The sequence below is a fragment of the Neoarius graeffei genome, chromosome 12, assembly GCF_027579695.1.
Source record: "Neoarius graeffei isolate fNeoGra1 chromosome 12, fNeoGra1.pri, whole genome shotgun sequence".
Classification (NCBI taxonomy): Eukaryota; Metazoa; Chordata; class Actinopteri; order Siluriformes; family Ariidae; genus Neoarius; species Neoarius graeffei.
The window spans coordinates 54,615,193-54,635,763 of record NC_083580.1 but is presented as its reverse complement, the minus strand read 5'-3'; the positions used below and the strand labels follow the sequence as shown (position 1 = coordinate 54,635,763).

The following is a 20,571-nucleotide window of genomic DNA, read 5'->3' as shown; positions in this document are numbered from 1 at the left end:
CTATTTAGTAGAACCTTAATCACTGTCAGATGAATTTTTGATGGCATTTAAATATTTTCATTCAAGTAAGGATATGAACAGAAAAAATAGCAAGAATGGCCAACTGCCTCATCAGATTTTTTTGTTAAATAATTTCATTCATCTGCAAAACAGTGAAAAGATTCAGATTTCTGATGATAAAAGGGAAACCAGGCCTACTCCAATTCCTATGATTAAAGATAATTTTGTTGTGTTTTTATTACAGCAAATAATGACTTTGTGTTAGACCATACATTCTTCAACAAACTGCATTTCTGTTCTTCAACTCTCAGATGTGTCCAATCTCCACCCTTGATAGAATGGTCCAGCATTTTATACTACAACTCTGATTCCAAAACGTTGGGATGCTGTGTACGACATAAATAAAAACAGAACAGGCTACAATGATTTGCAAATCCTTTTTGACCTATTGTATTGAATACAATACAAAGACAAGCTGGGCAGCACGGTGTAGTGGTTAGCGCTGTCGCCTCACAGCAAGAAGGTCCGGGTTCGAGCCCCGTGGCCGGCGAGGGCCTTTCTGTGCGGAGTTTGCATGTTCTCCCCGTGTCTGCATGGGTTTCCTCCGGGTGCTCCGGTTTCCCCCACAGTCCAAAGACATGCAGGTTAGGTTAACTGGTGACTCTTAATTGACCGTAGGTGTGAATGGTTGTCTGTGTCTATGTGTCAGCCCTGTGATGACCTGGCAACTTGTCCATGGTGTACCCTGCCTTTCGCCCGTAGTCAGCTGGGATAGGCTGAATCTGATGCTTGCAACACGTTCCAAAAGAAGTTGGAACAGGGGCAATAAAAGAGTGGGGAAAGATGTGGACTGCCCAAAGAAAAAAAGAAAGAAAACCCTCCTGTTTGGAACATTCTACAGGGAAACAGGTTAATTGGTAGCAGGTGATAGTATCCTGATTGACTATGAAAGGGTCATCTTTGAAAGGCTTAGTCGTTTACAAGCAAGGCTGGGGTGAAGTTCACTACTTTAAGAACAACAAGGTAGTTTTGCTGTTCACGGAACTTTGATCAGTTAGAAAGTGCAAAGTTAAACAGCTCCTCCCTTTGTATACAGGAAGTGCAAAGTCATGCAGGTACACTTAGAGAAGATGTTGACTTGATATGACATTGCACTTTGCCTGCTGCTCACAGTCCAGCCCATGTGTTTTTGAGAGTGTATTATGGCTCTGTGCGGTGCCCTACATGATTATTGGCACACCTTTCAATTAAAGGTTGGCTTTTTCTCTTTTTTTTCAGTGTGAGATGAAGCTGCTTCATCAAAAGGTGGATTTTTTTTTAAATAACCCTTTTTACTATTTATAAGTGGTATCAATAATGGTGGAGGGCATGACCCTAGTGATTACTGATAGGCTCAATATTGAGAGTAACCACAGGTGCCCCTAAAATCACTGAATCATTGAAATTGAAAAGGATACCTCCACCCCTGCACAGGCTCTCTCAGGTGATCATGTCAGGGCAAAATTGGCCTTTGGTTATTTACTCTTTACATTAATGTTATAGAAAACATATTGCTCTCAATGGTGCATTTTGCCCATGTTCAGGGTGGAAAATAAAAAAAGAAAGATTCAAGTAAGACAAGCCAAATTGGTGTTTTTAAAAAGAAGGGATCATGGAGAATAAAGAAAAAATATTTAAAAAATCTGCGCGCATTCCCACAAGGTGTTACGGTGCTCTGAAAATGACATCCAAAATGATTTGTCAGACTTGAGGTCTTCTGTTCAAACACTGATAGAGTTTCCTTTCTGTTTATTGCTTTTTTTTTTGAGAGTGTTTCTACTTATCTCAATAAGGGAAAAAAATCAAGAGCCTATGTTGGGTAAAAATATGTCTTCTGAAGGCCTAAACAGAGCACAGCCAAAAACTCCAATAAAATTTTGATCATCTTTGAGGGAGTGCTATGACCATGCAGGATCATCCAGACCCAAAATGACAGTTTTGCTACATACTATTCCTATTTATGTACCAGCATGCAAAATTTGAGCCTCCTACATGGTTTAGTTCTTGAGCTGTGGGCTTGTGAACTTTGACAAAAAAAAAAAAAAAGAGTCTGAACAAAATTGACACCCCCTCCCCCAGTAAAACTGGCTGTAACATGGCAAGTATACATCTTACATTCCAATAAATTTACAGTGTTTTTCCTAGGTAACATGGGTACATCTGGTGATTTTTTTTCAGAATTTTTTGAGACCTAAGTGCGCGGGCCCCGGTTGAATTGACGTGGAATGACCCTAAAGGGTTCACAAACTTTCAAGCGGCTCTGGATGTGAGTCGGCTCACAAGCTATAGGATCCGGCTCAAAGAGTCGACTCATTCCTGAACGCTTGGGGCAAATTCCACTGCACGCTACATGCTGCACCATTTGGCAGGTTGATTGTTGCAGTGCCAGTGGCGGCTGGTGAAAAAAATTCTTGGTGGGGCTGGTGTGTGCCAGTAGAGTTCCCTGCCTAGTCCAGTATAAGCATTCAAATGAACAGTCAGAAAATGACAATTCCACAATAATAATTTAATTTCCTTCTCAAAATCAGCAGTTTCACAGATAAAGTAAATTAACAATTTACAGCTATATTAGGCTCCATTTATGCTTTGGAAAGGAACGGTTTCAAATACAATACAATACTCAAGTTCTTGAGAGAAGTTTACAGCAAGGGTATGATTTCAGCTGAATCTATACAAATCAACTGTGTGTGTGTGTGTGTGTGTGTGAGAGAGAGAGAGAGAGAGAGTGTGAATGAGTGAGTGAGAGAGAGGGAGGAAGGTTTCTAAGGTGAGTGTGGGACTGAGTGAGGTGGTGTGTGTGTGTGTGTGTCTGATTCTAAGGTGAGTGTAAGATTTCTGTGTGAGAGAGTGACTATGAAATGAGGTGTGTGTGTGTTCTGAGCTGTGTATTTCTGTGAAACGAGACTGAGAGGGGGAGCGAAACACAGTGTTGACACTCTTGTTGTGAATACAAACTAAGACAAGAAAGATGTGTGATTATTGTCCAATATGAACCAAAAGTCTAGTTTTGATATCAAAGACAGAGAGAGAGAGAGAGATGCATTTTCTGTAGCAGGGGCGAAATTTCCAGCGCCCCAAAACCATTAAATTCGGCGATGCTGATTGGCCAAATATTTATGATTTTTCCCGAGCAACCATACACGATTGGCTATTCCGCTGCACTTCTGGGGCGCGCCCAAGAAGAGAAATGATACGCGTCTGTCGGTGGAAATTCACCATTGAATGAGAGTCAGTTGGTCGAAATGTTGTTTAAATAATTCAGATCGCATGTAGGCACACACTATTAAGTAAAACTGACATTGATAATAAAATTTGTAAAAATATATATCGATATATTTTTTCCCCTCCACATCTGGGAGAGCAGCGCCCGAGCGCCCCCTATGAGCCAGCCGCCACTGTGTTGCACAGGAGCAGAACATGGCTACTAAAGTCGCTGTTGTCACAGGAGCCAACAAAGGCATCGGACTAGCGATAGTGAAAGGACTTTGTAAAGCAGGTTACAGTGGAGATGTTCTCCTGACTGCTCGCAACGAAGCGCTGGGAAAGAAGGCACTGGAGCTGGTGAAAGCCGAGGGCTTCGAAAACGTCGCCTTCCATCGACTCGACATCTGCGACCAAAGCAGCTGCCTCGCGCTCAGAAAGTTTCTGGAGGAGAACTACGGAGGCCTGGACGTGCTTATCAACAACGCGGGAATCGCTTACAAAGGTTGATTCACACGCTTAGTTAATGCACATCAAACTACGGAGCCCCTCATTGGGTGGAAAAAAAAATTCCGTGGCCACGAGTTAATCACGCGTGGGAACGAGATCCTATTCCGTGGCCATGACTTGTTTAATGCGTGGGAACGAGATGATTATTAGGTAGGGTGACCAGATTTCCCTAGTCTGAAACCTGGACACTTTTGCGCGCGACCATGCTCGTGCACGCACACCTTTTTTTTACGTAAACGTGACACTCAGAGAGGTGCTCTTATCATTTTGTTGAAGCTCACATTTATCAACATCTCACATGAAATAAAACAAAAATAAAACAGGCATTTTGTTATCTAGTAGCATAGTGGTATACAGATCAGTTAAATTATGGTCAGACAACAGATTTTGTAGTGGCTGAGAATAGGCCAGGCTATGTCCATAGGCCAAATTTAAACTTATTTATTTCACCTGTTTGTGAGAACACCAAGAAGAATGCATATGCACATGTAGGCTATATCTCTAAAATTGTATGCACTATAGCATGAACTTAAAAAGTAGATATGTGACCTCAACATAGCCTAGGTCAGAATCAACCTTACTAACCATTCCCCACAACTGAATGAATAAAGCAAGATGTGTACAAAAGTGAACACTTTAATAGAAGTTGCAACAAGCTGTTCAACACAGCAATATGGCCAAACTGTCAGAATGGTATGTTAAAGAGAAACAAAAAAGGGACAAGTGATTTGAGAATATACACTCAAACAAAACAGCAATAAAGGAGAGGGGCGACAGCCCGACGAAAGCCCCCACAGGAGCGCACAGCATTTGCAACATAGGCTACCTAAGGTGGGGTTTACATTAGAGCATATCAGCGGATCATCAGATTAACGTTTTTAAAATGATTAGCGTGCACACAGCAACGCCAATACGCGATTCGCGTGCACACAGCAACGCCAATACACGGATACGCTCGGCTCCGCAGGCATCCTGCGCTCCAAATCACTCTGCCCTGAACAGCGAGTGCCGTCTGGAGGATGCGCACTCCGGCCCTGCGCAGCTCACAGAGCGCGCGAGTGAAGCGCACGAGCAGTGATTCGGGACTGAGCTGCTGTGTGTGTGATCCCAGTGCATATCGGGCATGCGCGTCACTTACCACTTGCAAGTGGAAGGATGGCAAGCCTAAAGACAATCATAACTACACAATGGGCAGTATTTGCATCAGTATTTGCAGTATTTTCATACTTTTATACTCTAATGAAAGGTGATACAAGGCGGAAGTCCGCGCCGTTTTTCAGCAGTCGCGTCACATGACCAATGCCAGCGAATCAGGAAGGTGGATGTCACAGTGACGTTGTCCAGTGACGACGCCAGCTAGAGCTCAGCACAGCGTATCCGCGTATTCTCAATGTTTACACAGCACCGGACCAGACACCATCTGGATTGAATACGTGGACCCTGGCGGATTCCCGTTTCCCGGCGTTTCCAGGCGTTTTAATGTAAATGGACAGTGCATCCGCGAAGAAAATGAGACAGATACGGTCTAATGTAAACTTGGCCTAACTCAGTACAAGAACAAAGCACAGGAACAAAGCTAAGGTGACTGTCAATCCACCCACCCTAAACAAAATGCATTAGCCTACGTATATTTACAAGAAGAGTGAATCTTTTCCAGTAGGGTTTTATTGGCCGAGAGTCGTGGGCTACGGAGAAGGAACACTTACAGTGTGTGAAGTAGGCTTCGTGCGCATTGTTCTGCACCTCTCGGAGGAAGGGGTAGGTGCCCTGTAAATCTTTGGAAAAGGTACATTTTCTTTTTGGCATAATTGCTGCGGCATTGCTGCTGCTAGCTGCTAGACAAAGAACATTCGCGCCAGTTAATGTTTATTTTATTGTTGCATGGCAACACGTTCTGTTGTCTGGAATAATGTGGCTAAATAAACACCCATGCCACAGGGCCAGGGGGCAGTAACCAGGAAAGTTTGTGATTCCTGTCAATTCATCAAAATAGTAAATGCAGACATTTCTCCGCTAATGATTCCCACGCTGCTCAGTCGCAAACGTCGCTAGTGGCGAAAACCGGGACATATCCGTGTCCTGACAGGCTTTTGTCGGGACTCGGGACACACAACCCCAAATCGGGACTGTCCCGGTAAAACCGGGACGTCTGGTTACCCTATTATTAGGTGGCCATGAATTAATAACGCATGGCCACGAGAAGTGTTAGTCATTTCCCGTCTCGTAAAATACAGAATCGTCCTTTTTTTGGCAATTAAATCTTGTGTCCCATATTGAACCGATACAGGACGCGATTTGTTCCGTATTTTCATAAATGTCCAATACACATGTCTGTCTCACACATCAACACTAAATCTAACAATAATGAACAAAAATATAGCTGCAAGCAGCAATGTGGGGGCCAATCAGCATATGAGCCTCGTCGTCAGGCTCGCAGAATGCATTTGGGCCAGACAGATGGTCACGAGCATCCACAAGAAGTTTCATGTCGATATACCATCGTTTGACTGAGATACAAGGTCATTTGCTGTTCGGTGGCTTCACCATCAAATTCGATTGACTGTGATGGCTGAAATTACTTCAAATGTACTAGGGGTGTGTGTGTGTGTGTGTGTGTGTGTGTGTGTGTGCGCTAAAAGACTGCTGAGATATGAGCTCAATGACATATGAGACAAAACATATTTTGTATAGTTATAGCGCCCCCTAATGGCCAATGTGCACCAAATTTGGTATGGGCCCTTGGGGAGGGGTGGGGCATAATCGCACCAAGTGTGGTTAAGAAAGGTCAAAGGGCTGCCGAGATATGAGCTCACTTCCTGTTTGACGTCTTCGCAGCTGCGTTTCATTGGCTGCTGCGGCCAAAGAGTTTTAAAATTTCAAAACACTGAGGATAACTTTTGTGCGGCTTGGTCCAATGATGCTATCAACCAAGACTGGCCAAATTTGCTCAAAAATTGAGGGAGGAGTAGCAATTTAAATGATTTTAACAAAATTCAAAATTGCGGAAAATCTACCAGGTGCAATATGATGAGATAGGGTGCGTTGGATTCGGTTTGACCGACGGATTCCAGCGATACTAAGATTTTGACAATCAGCCATACGGTTCAAAAGTAACAAGCAGAAATGTACTTCCAACTTTGACCTGTTGGTGGCGCTAGAGAGTTTGAGGTGGTGAGTTGAAATTTGCTGACAAGAACCTTGAGGCAGCCTAGAATCAGTGTGCCAAATTTCTCAACCTCTCGCCAGACGGTTCTATGGGTTGCCATAGAATTTCATTGATTTTAACAAAATTCAAAGTTGTTAAGACCAACAACAATAACAAGACCGCGAAAGATCGCCATTTTTAAGCGACGAGAAGCAGCAGCTGTACAAACGTGAAGTCATCTATTATTATTGTTGTTGTTGTTGCTGCTGCTGCTTCTTCCGTGTTGTTTTTGCTTCGATATTCACGCCAAGGTTTATGCAAACGTAGCGATGTAACTGACATATACAACGACGTAATGACGTGGCTTCCCTTAGCACCGCGAGCTATGGAAAAGCAAACTGGTTCTCAGCTGGCTCGCAAGTTGAACGAGTTGTGAACCAGCACCAGCACTGGCCCCAAACCAGCCCTGGAACTGATTTGGTGGAAAAGGGGTATCTGTGTCACGCTCTGTGCGTCTGTGCCTGGCTGCCTGCGTCACTGCGTGCGGTGCTGTCACGGTTGCCTAGAGACAGACAACACACACCGGCGCTGCTCAAAAAACCCGGGCCTTTTGCTGCACCCGGGACTCCACCACGTCCTCAAAAGCGTAAACGCTTACAAAAATACAGATGTGAGTGGGAAGAGGCACATCCTTGGCTGGACAGCATGAGTGGAGATGACTACAGAGCAAACTGTAAACAGACATACATGTTTGTTGTGTTTTTGTTGTTTTTTGTTCTCTTTTTTCCTCTCTAAGTAAAAATGTCCCCAAGGTTCACAAAGAGAGTCCCTACACCAAGAACAGTTATGCACTTACATTTACAGTGATATTAAGTTCTCAATATATTTAGATTATATTTTAAAAGTTCATTGTTGCCAACTTGTACATTATTATTATTATTATTATTATTATTATGTACACCTCATTTTTCAAAATCGGTCCATCCTTGGCAGAAATATTCAATTTTATTGATCGTAGTTATGGTCACATTGTCATAATGTGAAATGTATTAAGACAATGCAAGAATCTGTGATCTAACTTATTTTGTGGCAGTAAAAATGCAATATTTCAGTAACTAATAAAGATATCTATTTGAAATTTTCAGGAAACATAGACAGGGAGACTCACCATAGAATTTAAGTCCTGCTTCTTGCCCTGGCCAGCTTTGACCTTGGAAAATAAGGATCAAAGGTCACTGCAACACCGCATACAACCATTCTCAAGATATCTCTATTTCCCATAATTGATGCATTATTTGATAAAAAATGGATTGAAATGCAGTTTCTGGGATATGTAGTCAATGAATATTCTCCAAACACAACATTGCAGCCAATCAGAAGGAGGCGGTAGGCAGCCATCTTGATTAAATTAACGATTTTCAAAAGATGAGTCAAGTATGGCTTGTGACATATCAAAATACTCGTCTCAAACAAAGCAATACAAAAATGGATATATGAACAGGTACAAACTTCTTTTAACTGAATCATCAACAACTAAATGTTAAATCTCCCAGAAGGAAGTCAGTCAGTGCATCGGCCACTTTGATGTTAGAATCTGCAGCATCCTCCTCCTCTTCATCGGGCAGCCAATAGGCCGCCCTCAGCTTAGCTGGCTTGTTCTTGTAAGATTCGAATTGGATAACTTTACCACAGTACACAACATCACCTACACCTTCAACATACCATATGTGGTTGATATACTGTCCCACCAAAGTCTCAGGGTCCTCAACATACTGTACCACCATTTGACACACAGATTGTTCAAGATCAGAAACTAGAGTGGAGAGCTGAGCCTTAAAATCATCAGGCATTCTTTTCAAGGCTTCTTCGACTTTTTTACCTATCCTCCCCCTCAACAGTTTGTCCTTCCTCTGTGCTTTTTCTCTCAATCGCCTCTGGTACATTTCAGTCCTTTGCTCATCCTTCTTCTTCCTAATTGCTCGGTACCTGCATGCTCTTGATATGGCAAAGGAAATCAGTCGGTCCTGTTCCTCCGAGGATTTTTCCTTGAGCCAAGCCATAACCTTATTCTTCTTTCCTTTCACTTTCCCATCAATAAAACCAATGGTGGCATTCGGAGCACATCTCCACTGACTATCTGTCAAACCAAGGATCCTCTCACTTTCAATATTGTGTACTGGGGCAGATTTTGTGGTGTCCAGCATCTCTGGGGTGGGAGAGGACAAGCGGCCAGAAAGATAGTCAGCCAGCTGCCTTTCTAAAACACGCACACATCCCTGAAGCAACGACTTCATTGTCCGAGCGAAATGATCAGCCTGGGCCTCTTCAACAACACTTTGCAGGCATGATAGAACCTGTTCATCTCTGTCCAGTGGGCGTCCAAAACAGTCCTCAGTTGCCTGCAAAACCGACATTGGATTTTCAGCAAACAACTTCACTTTCCCAACACAGTTCTTAAGCAGTGGTAGAGCTTCCAAGTTGGACAGTCCCTCCTTATTTCCATAAAGCACTGCCATCCAAGGCCCCGTTATCAGTTTCCCTATCAAACCTAGGGCTTTCATCTGCACAGCAACATGAGGGGATGAAAGGTCTTTCAACAGTGCAGTTCTAAATCCAGTTGTGCAGTTACATGAATGTTGAAGATATTCGAGCAGCTTGACTCGAAGGAAGAAGAATGTCCCTCCAAGATGAAAAAGAACATGCATGCGGTTGCCCACATATCTGATGACCATGTTCCGTGGGATACTGTTGGTTTTCATGAAGTGTGTGAACCCTTTTGGGTCACCACTACCATTCTTGTATCACATTTTTGAAAGGCCATATATTACATTTACAGTGGCAGTACCTTTACCCAAAACCTTTCCATGGAAGTCTGACACAGAGTCATCAGATTTCAGTGATTTTTTTTTTGCCTCAGATGCAAGGCCATCCAGGGGATGTACATTGCATTTTAACTCCAGCAAAGTTATGTTTAGTTCCTCCTCAAGTTCAATACGAACACAATGGTTCACAGAAACACGGTCACTCAATGTGTTTTTCAGTTTCTTCACAATAGCTTGGTGGAATTGTACTTCATCAATGCGATTGTATTCTGTGTAAGAATCACTTATATCTTTAAGAGCTTGACAAATATATTGTACATAGTCAGCTGTGGTTCCCCCTACCAAGACATCAACTTGCAACACAAAACTTTTAGATGGACCACCATCAGCCCCAACACAGTTTATATGAATCTCATTTACATGTTCAGGAAGTGATGTAGCATCCCAGGCAATGTTGACATTTTCTTCTTTTGCTAGAGCTTCCCCAACCTGAAGGTCAGCAAGAATTCCGAGTTCATAGGCACACTGGCTAACAGTGCTAGGATTGGCAACTGAACGAAGTTTTTTCCCTGTTATTTCCTCTACAATGTCCTTAATCAGCATGCCAGTTGCCTCCACAGGTACCTGGTTTAACAAACAGCAGTATATGCTGCGTCTGTAACTGGAGCTGAAGGTCTTTCCGTCCTTTTTGCACTCAATAGAACCGTCAGATTCCTCAGCCAATGCATCTTCTAACTGGAGTTGTAAGTCTTCCTTCTCTGCCTGAAGTTGTCGCTGGACTTTTCTATGTTGGTGAACAGATACGGTAACTGGTGATGGTTGAGCCTTCTTTTTCTTCTTGTGATACATCTTCAACTTCAGATGTTTCTGCTTAAGGTCTGCCAGTTCTGCCTTGACTTTTGCTAGTTGTTTTGCCAAAGTATTTCCTTTCAATCTTTCTTGTAACCGTCTAATTTTGTCACCTCTGTTTTTGATGTGCTGATCCTTACGCTTCAATGCCTGGTAGACCACACGCTTTGGGCATTTCATCTTTTCTGTAAGGGCCTTTATCTTTTTCTTGAAAGCCTTTGCCTCTTTAATCTTACTCTGTGTGGTAAATTGGAGTCTCCTCTTCAACATGGCCTTTCTAGGAGTAAGTTGTTCCACCGCAGACCGAGTAGCCACATTTGATGTCGATGGGACTGGCGGCATGACATCCGCAGGATGGGGTATGGTGAGGCATGATGAAGCAAGATCAGTGGAAGGATGGAGATGATTATTATTATTATTATCACTGTCTGCTGTTTCACAGGGCTTTTCCTCAGGAGAGAGAGTACTCGAAAGGCAAGATTGAGCTGAACCCACATCTTCTACAACATCAGGTTGTGGCATGGCATCTGCAGGAGGAAGCCGATTAACATCTGGAATATCAGCTTCATCTTGAGCAATGTCTTCAGCTTCTGCTTCTTGAACAGAAATACCGACTCCTACATTGAAAGTGTCATTGCAAATGTCACTGAATAAGCTGAACTCCCTTTGACTGCTTTTTAAATTTTTACATTTCATGAAAGTTCTTGACACAAGGCTTTTTATCCTGGAATTGAGTACACTCGGCAAACTTTCAGCATACTTCAATTGCAGCATCTTCTCTGTCTTGGCTCGACTACTTGACGAGGACAAATACTGTATGCCTGAAGGACATGCCCATTCTTCAGCAAGGACACACTCCCAGGAAGCATAGCAAAGTGTGCCTCAAGATGGCATCTGGCTGTACCTGGCTGGCTGTCAGCTTGCATCTTTCTTTTCTTTTTAAGTGGCATCTGAAAAAGACCAATGTACAACTTAAAAAATAATTCTGAAAAATATCATGAGCAATTAACATTAAAATATGATAGACTCTACAATTTGAAAGACTTTAGGTACAATCATTACATCTTTCTTATCATAAACATGAGGAACTGCAACCATACCATTCATATTTCAATGAATTTTATACTCATATCAGGCAGAAAATGAGGAACTTTCAGTTTGTTAACTAAACTTAGCTTACCATGCAATCAGTGAAATTACTTCTGACACGAACTTGTCAAGATGGGTCTGGAAGAATGTCAGTCTGAGCCTACAAGCACATTAGTTGGGTCCTGCTCCTGAAAAGTAAATAAAAAATAGCTACATTCAATTAAACATGTAAAATAATTGCAAATATATATATACTAATCCAAACAGCACGTGGCTATATGTTCACAATCACAACATGTCATTTAATCAGATGATGCCATTCAGGTTAGGTGACCTCTGCACCCAGATACTTCATCAATTCCAACTCAAAGCATCCTGCAGAAATCCCAAATCATCGGGAAAACAGAAGGCTAGATCATCTACAAACCATCATGAAACAGGACTTCTGATGCTAATAAAGAGATATGCAGCCATAATTTTGCATCACACTGAATTTAAGACTGCTTATTTTTTTTAAGTTTTAGGGCCCATTTTCCCCTAATGCGGAGTCTGCCATGATGGATCATCAAGTTGCACATCCCTCAAACAGGGGCTTCAAAATATACCTTAGAATATTCAGACTGCAATGAAGCGTCACAGAACTTTAGGAAAGAATATATTTTAACGTCCTACATACCTTTAATTGCATCCTATAACCCCAAACATGGTATTTGGAGGGGCTGAACACGAGGCAAAATTTCACATGGAGACGGTCATGGCAAGAGACAATGGAAGCAGAAAATTCGAGAACGAGGTTAAAGCTGAGGATTCCCCCTACGTCATATGGTGGGAATCACCGAAAAATACCACTTATGAACCGATGAAATCGCAGATTTCTAAAGGTAGTCAGAAATGCACCGCTATCCTCGCGCACATTTCAAGCTTTAAGTATGAGTAATTGCTTTCTTGATCACCCCTTTACTAAAAACACCTACAAAATAAAACATACCACTGCTGCAGGCACCCCACCCCATGGGAGTCGTGCCCGTGGTGGTCATGGCCCCAAGGAGCCGTGGTGGGCGTCCCTTATTTTCATTTCTGAATGGTGGCAACCCTATTCATCACTGAGACTGTTGACTTTCTGGCATCAGTAGCTTCAGCCACAAATATGGACAAGTTTGATCTGATTTCATTTAATTTTAATCTAGGAATGAATTATAATGATATTCTTAAATCACTTGCAGTTAGACATGGAGTAATTCTGAGCAAGAGACACTTAATTCGGCTGCTCAAAAAGCACGGGCTCAAACGTAGACAATATGCTGACCTCGGGGAAGTTATAGATTTCATCGTGCAAATATAGACAGCAAATTTAACGGCCGCTCTAGAACTGGACATCATCCCATCAGGCTGGAACTTAAATCATCTCGTGGCCACGCATTATTAATTCGTGGCCATCCAATAATCATCTCGTTCCCATGCATTAATAAGCAAGTCGTGGCCACGGAATAGGATCTCATTCCTATGTATTAAACAAGTCATGGCCATGGAATAGGATCTCGTTCCCACGCATTAAACAAGTCATGGCCATGGAATAGGATCTCGTTCCCACACGTTATTAACTCGTGGCCACGGAATATTTTTTTTTCACCCATGTCACCAGAGGGGCTCCATATTAAACCATACTTGCCAACTTTTCAAAATTCTCATGGGGGAGAAAAGTGCGTGAATGACATTTTCTTTCTTTCTTTTTTTTAATTCAGAAAAGGTCAGTTTACAAAAAATTCAGTTTCACTTGTTATCCTTACAAAACAGAAAAACCTTTTCCATTTTTTACACAAAAACATGTACATATGCATATGTACTCAAAAGCCTTACATCTTTCTGATCCTGTGAGCTATAATTCAGTCCACGAGAGAAAATTCAAAAAGAAAGATAAAAAATAGAATATGTACCCAAGTGGTGGTTAGCGCTGTCGCCTCACAGCAAGAGGATCTGGGTTCGAGCCCCGTAGCCAACGAGGGCCTTTCTGTGTGGAGTTTGCATGTTGTCCGCGTGGGTTTCCTCCGGGTGCTCCGGTTTCCCCCACAGTCCAAAGACATGCAGGTTAGGTTAACTGGTGACTCTAAATTGACCGTAGGTGTGAGTGTGAATGTTGACACAGACAACTATGCCCTGTGATGACCTGGCGACTTGTCCAGGGTGTACCCTGCCTTTCGCCCATAGTCAGCTGGGCTCCAGCTTGCCTGCGACCCTGTGGAAGAGGATAAAGCAGCTAGAGATAATGAGATGAGATGTACCCAAGTACCTCCTTAAATCTGTCTTCAAGTACCTCTGCTAGAAGCTCTTACATAGCTTTGTCTTTCTCACATATGTCCATATTATGTCCTCCTATCATGAATAACACAATCACAATAAACACTAGAACCAAGGGAGCTTATATTGCTATTATTCGCATCAACACAAGGGAATTTGTACTAAGTAACAGTGGAATCATACCAAGTCTGCTCTCGTCGGGGCTATGAATTCAATCCATTTATTCCAAATTTGGTAGAATTTGTCCCTTTGAATCCGTAGAGAATAGGTCAATTTCTCCATTTTAAATATTTCCATAATTGTTCCATACCAGTTATCCAATGTAGGTGGTACTGGATTTAGCCACCTTTTAGTGATCGATTTTTTTACTTGCCGCTAGAATGGCCTGCAGCAGCTTTATGTCCTTTCTCTATTTCAGAAGTGAACGAGGTTTTCAATTGGACGAGGGTATGATGCGCAGTTGACACGATAAAAACAGTGGACCCCAGTTAACTGCAAACCATTTGAAATTTATACAATTAAAGAGTTTTTGAATTGTTGATATTGCTCTATCAATTACTATAAGTTATGGGATTCATGTATCAGGCATGAGAGAGCTCAGATTGAAAAATCTGAAATAATACTCGTCTTGAATTTTAATATTATAACAATGAAAGGGAAGTCTTAAATCAGATTTTGAGCAGAAAAATCTCATGCGTGAATATTGTATACATACAGAGACCCACAGAAAATAACATGTGATGCTTTAGAAGAATGTTTATAATTTCGTAAAATAGTCACAGTGAATGAAAGTGTTATTGGATTGCATCAAATGTGTTTTCCTTCTGTAAGCTCAAGTAAAAATACAGAGAACTATAATATCATATATAAATTAAATAAAATTTTAATAAGATTTGACCAAAATAGTAACTCAGTTAAATAAATACTGCACTGTCTTAGTACTACTAAAATGCATCTCTCTCACTAAACATTTTCCAACAGAATTTTTAAAAAGCACTAGTAATCCTATCGGAATGCATCAAAGGAATTTGCTCATTTGCAAGCTTTGACTGAAAGTTTTCAAACAAAATTTAAAAGTAGCACTATAAATACCACCATACTATCAAAATATACTCCGCAAAGAAATTCACTTGAATGCAAAATTTTAGTACTACCAAAATACACTCACTCATAATCTTTCACTTAAAACCTCAAAACTCTATCAAAATCAATCACTTTCCAGATAATTCACTTGTAAACTTTCACACATAAATTCAAAATAGCACTAAGACACTACCACACTATTCAAATACACTCATCAAACAAGTTCGATAGTTACGGCCGCCCAACCCAGCGTTAAAAATATTCCAACTGAAATAAATTTGCGAGACCCGGATGTAAACATACAGACTTCTAAACTTTGACCTGTGCGGTCAGTGAATCGCTTACCTTGCAAAATGTGTTGGTCTGGTTGGTCGAACATTTGCTTATCCATGAAGATTCATTCTCCCATGCACCCTGGTATTTGCATTCATATTTTTGCTGTTTGGTATTTGGTTTAGTGGCCATGATGAATGACTGCTTGTAAAAAATGTCGGACAGCCTGGGTGAATCCTACATTACGGAAGTGACTGTCATTCTGTTCGTTGATTGGTTAAAAATCAGTTGACATCAGCAGTGTTTCTCATACGATTCTGATTGGACATAATCGGGAGTATTTTTAACTTGGCAGTAGGGATTTCCCCAAACCGGGAGATTATCCAGTTTTTAACAAATACGATCGGGAGGCGGGAGACAGAGGCTAAAATCGGGAGCCTCCCGCCGAAATCGGGAGGGTTGGCAAGTATGATTAAATGCTTTTGTAAATTTACAAGAAAAAATGCACGCCCAGAATATTTGACAACAAAAACATTTATTTCCTGTCTTTGTTTATTAGAGAATGCCACTGAGCCTTTTGGGGAACAGGCTGAAGTCACCATGCGCACCAACTTCTGGGGAACCCTGTGGGTGTGTCATGCTCTATTCCCCCTGCTGAGACCAAATGCTCGTGTGGTCAATGTGTCCAGCTTCTACAGCAAGCTGACTCTGGAGAAATGTAGCCCAGAACTCCAGGCAAAGTATACAACCTACACAGACATATGGGTCTGTCTCAGAAACTGGGTACTGTGGGGGTACCCCACTAAATATACTCACAGTCAATAAACTATACGGTTTTGAATGATGTTGGTTTTAATTTGAGATAAAATGACGAAAGAAATAATACAGATAAAACTAAATCTTTGATGTGAATATTCAGAATTTGGCAAAAATTCTGCAAATTTGTTGAAAAATGGCGGCTTGATCTGGGACATGATAAATGGTTGACTACATCGCATTCCCTTAAAAAGGTTGTAGTCCACTGAAAAGTCTACAGTTATCACTAATTGTATTTTAAGTTGTAACTTTATACACCTAAGGATTGGTGCGCTCACAGAATAATCATAACCGTAATAAAACATCATGCAAAATATTTGATCACCGTTGTAACTCCATTTTCCGCATACCCAAAACCAATATGATCGTGTGTTTTGATCTAAACAGAAAGCCTCAGGGTCAAGGTCACTACCTCACCAAAAGTAGTAACTTAAAATCACTACGCCATTATAAAAATTTAGTTATAAATCTGCGATTTTGTTTTTTAAAACGAAAGCTGAAAGTTAGGTATAGAATATGTTTCTTACAGAATATGTTACGATGGTAGCTGGTCTTGTATGAATTTCTGAGCTATAAAATGAGTTGTGGTCTATTTTTTACCATAGCGTGTTGTGTGCGGGGAAGGACACATATTAACAATTTGCATGTGTAGAATGGAATTTTCCACTCCAACAGAAGTTGATCGTGCTTCCATTTGCGGTCTTTCTGTTACGCGAGTGATCTGTTCGGACGTTATCACTGAAAAGGTGAGTTTTGACAGTTTTATTTTGTTTTAGTCTTGCAGTATAAGGCAATAGAATGTTTCTTTTTCATCTTACTTTCATATTTCGTAGTGTTTGCGTATTTTTGGCCAATATTTTGCAACCATGGTCAATTTAGATCGAACTTTTGATAGAATCTACAGCCAGTCATTTTGCCCCGCCCCCGCCTCACGCTCCGTCCGGTGCGGTAGTGATGTCCCGTTGCTCGTGCGCCACAGCAGAAACCAGCGTGAACTTCAGCCGGTACAGTCGCTGTTCTTTTACCACCGCCGTTATTCTCATCTTTCCGGTGTGTTCTTGATTTTTCCATTGGGTCCTATTGTCCTATTTCGCCATATCAAATACCCAAAATGTATCATATTATTCATATTTAAGTGAATAATCAATTCAGTCATCATAACTTGGCATTTTTAACCCAAGCAATCAAAAACAGGAAATTTATTCAATATTTTCACTCATCTGTGAAGGAGGGGCTTTAATTCTTCATGATGTAGTTATTTTATATGTAAATCAATTTTACAAAAGCATTTGAATTGTAATCAAAAAAAATTTCCACAGTGGAGGCCAGATAAAGCAAGATACTATCTTTATTCTTATTAAACATGACAAAAGAAACATTGAGTGTTAGGTAAATGCAAAAAAAAAAGTAAAATTAGAAAAATTATTTTTTGACCATAATGTCCCCAAATGAGAGACCAGTTTCTGAGACAGACAGACAGACATATATATCAGAGAGAGAGAAGCAATGTTAAAATGTAACATCATGACAACACTTTTAGGGATATGTCTTTCAACAGATCCTCAAATCTGTTTATTAGGAGATACAACAAATATTGATGCACAGTTAAGAAAAGCCTAAAAGAAGTTTCTCGCATTGGCCCTGTGCATTGCCAGGAAGTGCATAGCCATTACATGGAAGTCTGACTCCCAACTCCCTATAGCAAGATGGGTTTCGGAAATGAACAGTTACATTCCACTTGTTAAGATTACATACAGGGCGGCACGGTGGTGTAGTGGTTAGCACTGTTGCCTCACAGCAAGAAGGTTCTGGGTTCGAGCCCAGTGGCCGACGAGGGCCTTTTTGTGTGGAGTTTGCATGCTCTCCCCGTGTACTCCGCCTCTCGCCCATAGTCAGCTGGGATAGGCTCCAGCTTGCCTGCAACCCTGTACAACAGGATTAGCGGCTACAGATAATGGATGGAAGATTACATACACACTTAGAAATGATTACAACACTTTCGTAGAGATTTGGAAGCCTTATTTGGCATATATGGACACACTGCCAACTTCTATTGTTGACAAGATATAGAAAGGTTATTAGAATTAACAAGCCTTTGATCATAAGTATATAAGTATTGTTTGTCTCGCCTCTCTTTTTAGTTACCTCTCCAGTTGATGGGTGGGTTAGGGAAGGGGTTTGGATTCATGTTTTTGTATGTTTGTGTATGTCTTGTTAATTTGGAAAATTGAAAATAAAATATTCTATAAAAATTAAAAAATTCAGCAAATTTGTGACATTTGTCATTCCTTTGTACAAAAGGCCAGATTCTCTTTGAGCCTTATCCATTCCACTGAAGACCCTCTTATGGTTTTGATCTAACATGAATAATCAGGTTTTACACAAACTTGTGGAGTCCATGCCAGCTCAAGTGCAAACTGTCATTAAAACAAAATAGGAAATATGAAGAAATTTTCAAATTCGTGTAAATATTCAAATAATTTTTACTTTTCACTCAAATTATTGCTGAGAGTATAAGTTTTAAGTAAACATTCTGTATTACATTTGTAAAGCTTACAAAATAGAAGCATTTTCTTTAATGGTCTTAGAATTTTGTACAGGTGGCGCAGTGGTTATCACTGTCGCCTTACAGCAAGAAGGTTCTGGGTTTGAGCCCAGTGGCCAGTAGGGGCCTTTCGGTGTCAAGTTTGCATGTTCTCCCCATGTTTGTGTGGGTTTTCTCCCGTTGCGCCAGTTTTCACCCACAGTTCAAAGATATGCAGTTAGGTTAACTGGCTACTCTAAATTGTCTATGGGTGTGAAAGTGTGTGTGTGAATGGTTGTTTCCCAAGCCTGGTAATGGGAGGGTTGCATCAGGAGCATAAAACTATGCTCCAATTAATATATGACATGTGGATCAATAGGGTCCACATGGGAGCAACCCCACACACATAAGTGGGACAAGCTGGAAGGAGTGAGTGAGTAGGTCTTAGGATTTTGTACCCCGTTTTATTTATATTGGAATGGCAAAGACTCAGTCATGTAGTTTTATGCAAAACAATACACACCTCAAAGCGATACACACCTCGAAGCGGGGCTTCGTCTGACACTCCCCCTTATCATCGATACACGCTTTGGAACCTCAGCTTCAGACAGCCCATCGCTAGCTCTGAATGTCCACTGTTGGTTTGAGCCCTGGGTTTCACATGTGAAGACTGCATTTGTTGTTAAAGAGGATAAACCAACATGAAGACCAGAGAGCTGTCTATGGGAGAAAAGGAAGCCATGGATGGATATGTTGCCATTTTCTTGATTATGGCCCCTTGTATATACAGAAACAGAGCTTTCATATATTTTTATTTCTACCAATGACTACATACTATGCCTTTCATTTCATCAGATTTTGACAATATGCTGTTTTTGATAGGTTGAGAAGAACAGACATGTCTGAGGAGGAGCTCTGCTCAATGATGGGGGAGTTTGTTATTGCTGCACAGATTGGAGCTCATGAGGCTCAGGTCTGGACACACTGCTTATGGTACCACCAAGGTACTGTTCACAAGCTTCTTTTTTTTTTGACAATTTGATGGCATCATCTCATTATAATTTATGAAATAAAGAAAGAAATCCAAATTATTATTTAGAAAAAGGTGGTATAGTGGAGGGGTGGACGAGCTGGCCAAATCATGATCCATGACAGAATCATGAGCCATGATCTGTATCACAATCTTTCTCAACTCTTTTAAAACGTAGGCTAGTTACAACCAATCTACAAATGTGACTATTTCTTGTGATTCTTTTAGATCGGTGTGACTGTCCTTTCAAGGATCCAGGCACGGGTTCTTAATGAAACCAGGTCCAGCGATGGCATTCTCGTCAATGCCTGTTGCCCAGGCTGGGTGAGAACAGACATGGCTGGTCAGAATGCCCCCAAGAGCCCAGAACAAGGAGCAGAAACTCTGGTGTACCTGGCATTGTTGCCAGAAGGAGCGAAGGAGCCACATGGACAATTGGTTTGGGACAAAGAGGTGCAGGAATGGTAGCAGGAAAGTAGAAAAATAGCACATGAATTATGTAAACAGAATAAAATGTATTAAAACTAATGATTAAGTTCTACTGGATAAAGCAATCTAATTTTTACTCATCTTGATTGACATAATAATATTGGTTTTGCCATGCAATATTTTTCCCACAAATATATGTATAAAATTAATTTTAAAAAATGTTATTAGTTGCCTTTCTTAACTGTGTTGGTTTTCATGGTCTTTCAAGGTGACAAATTGCTTCATGCTTCTAAATGCTGAGTCATCCCACATGGTGATAATCCAGAACAGAATTTGACATTAGCAAATAGCAACAATTAGTAGTATTTGTATGCTACTTCCTTCCCTAGAAGAGGCTAAATGAGTCAGATGATGACTTGCAGGAATTCAGAGATTGTATAATTTATCACTTCAGAAAGTAGTTCTA

At 41.1% G+C, this 20,571-nt stretch overlaps 1 pseudogene; it reads left to right on the top strand.

Moving 5' to 3' along the window:
• The first annotated feature begins 3,444 nt into the window (after positions 1 to 3,444).
• Positions 3,445 to 20,160, top strand: LOC132894943 (carbonyl reductase [NADPH] 1-like; annotated as a pseudogene).
• Positions 20,161 to 20,571: the final 411 nt, after the last annotated feature.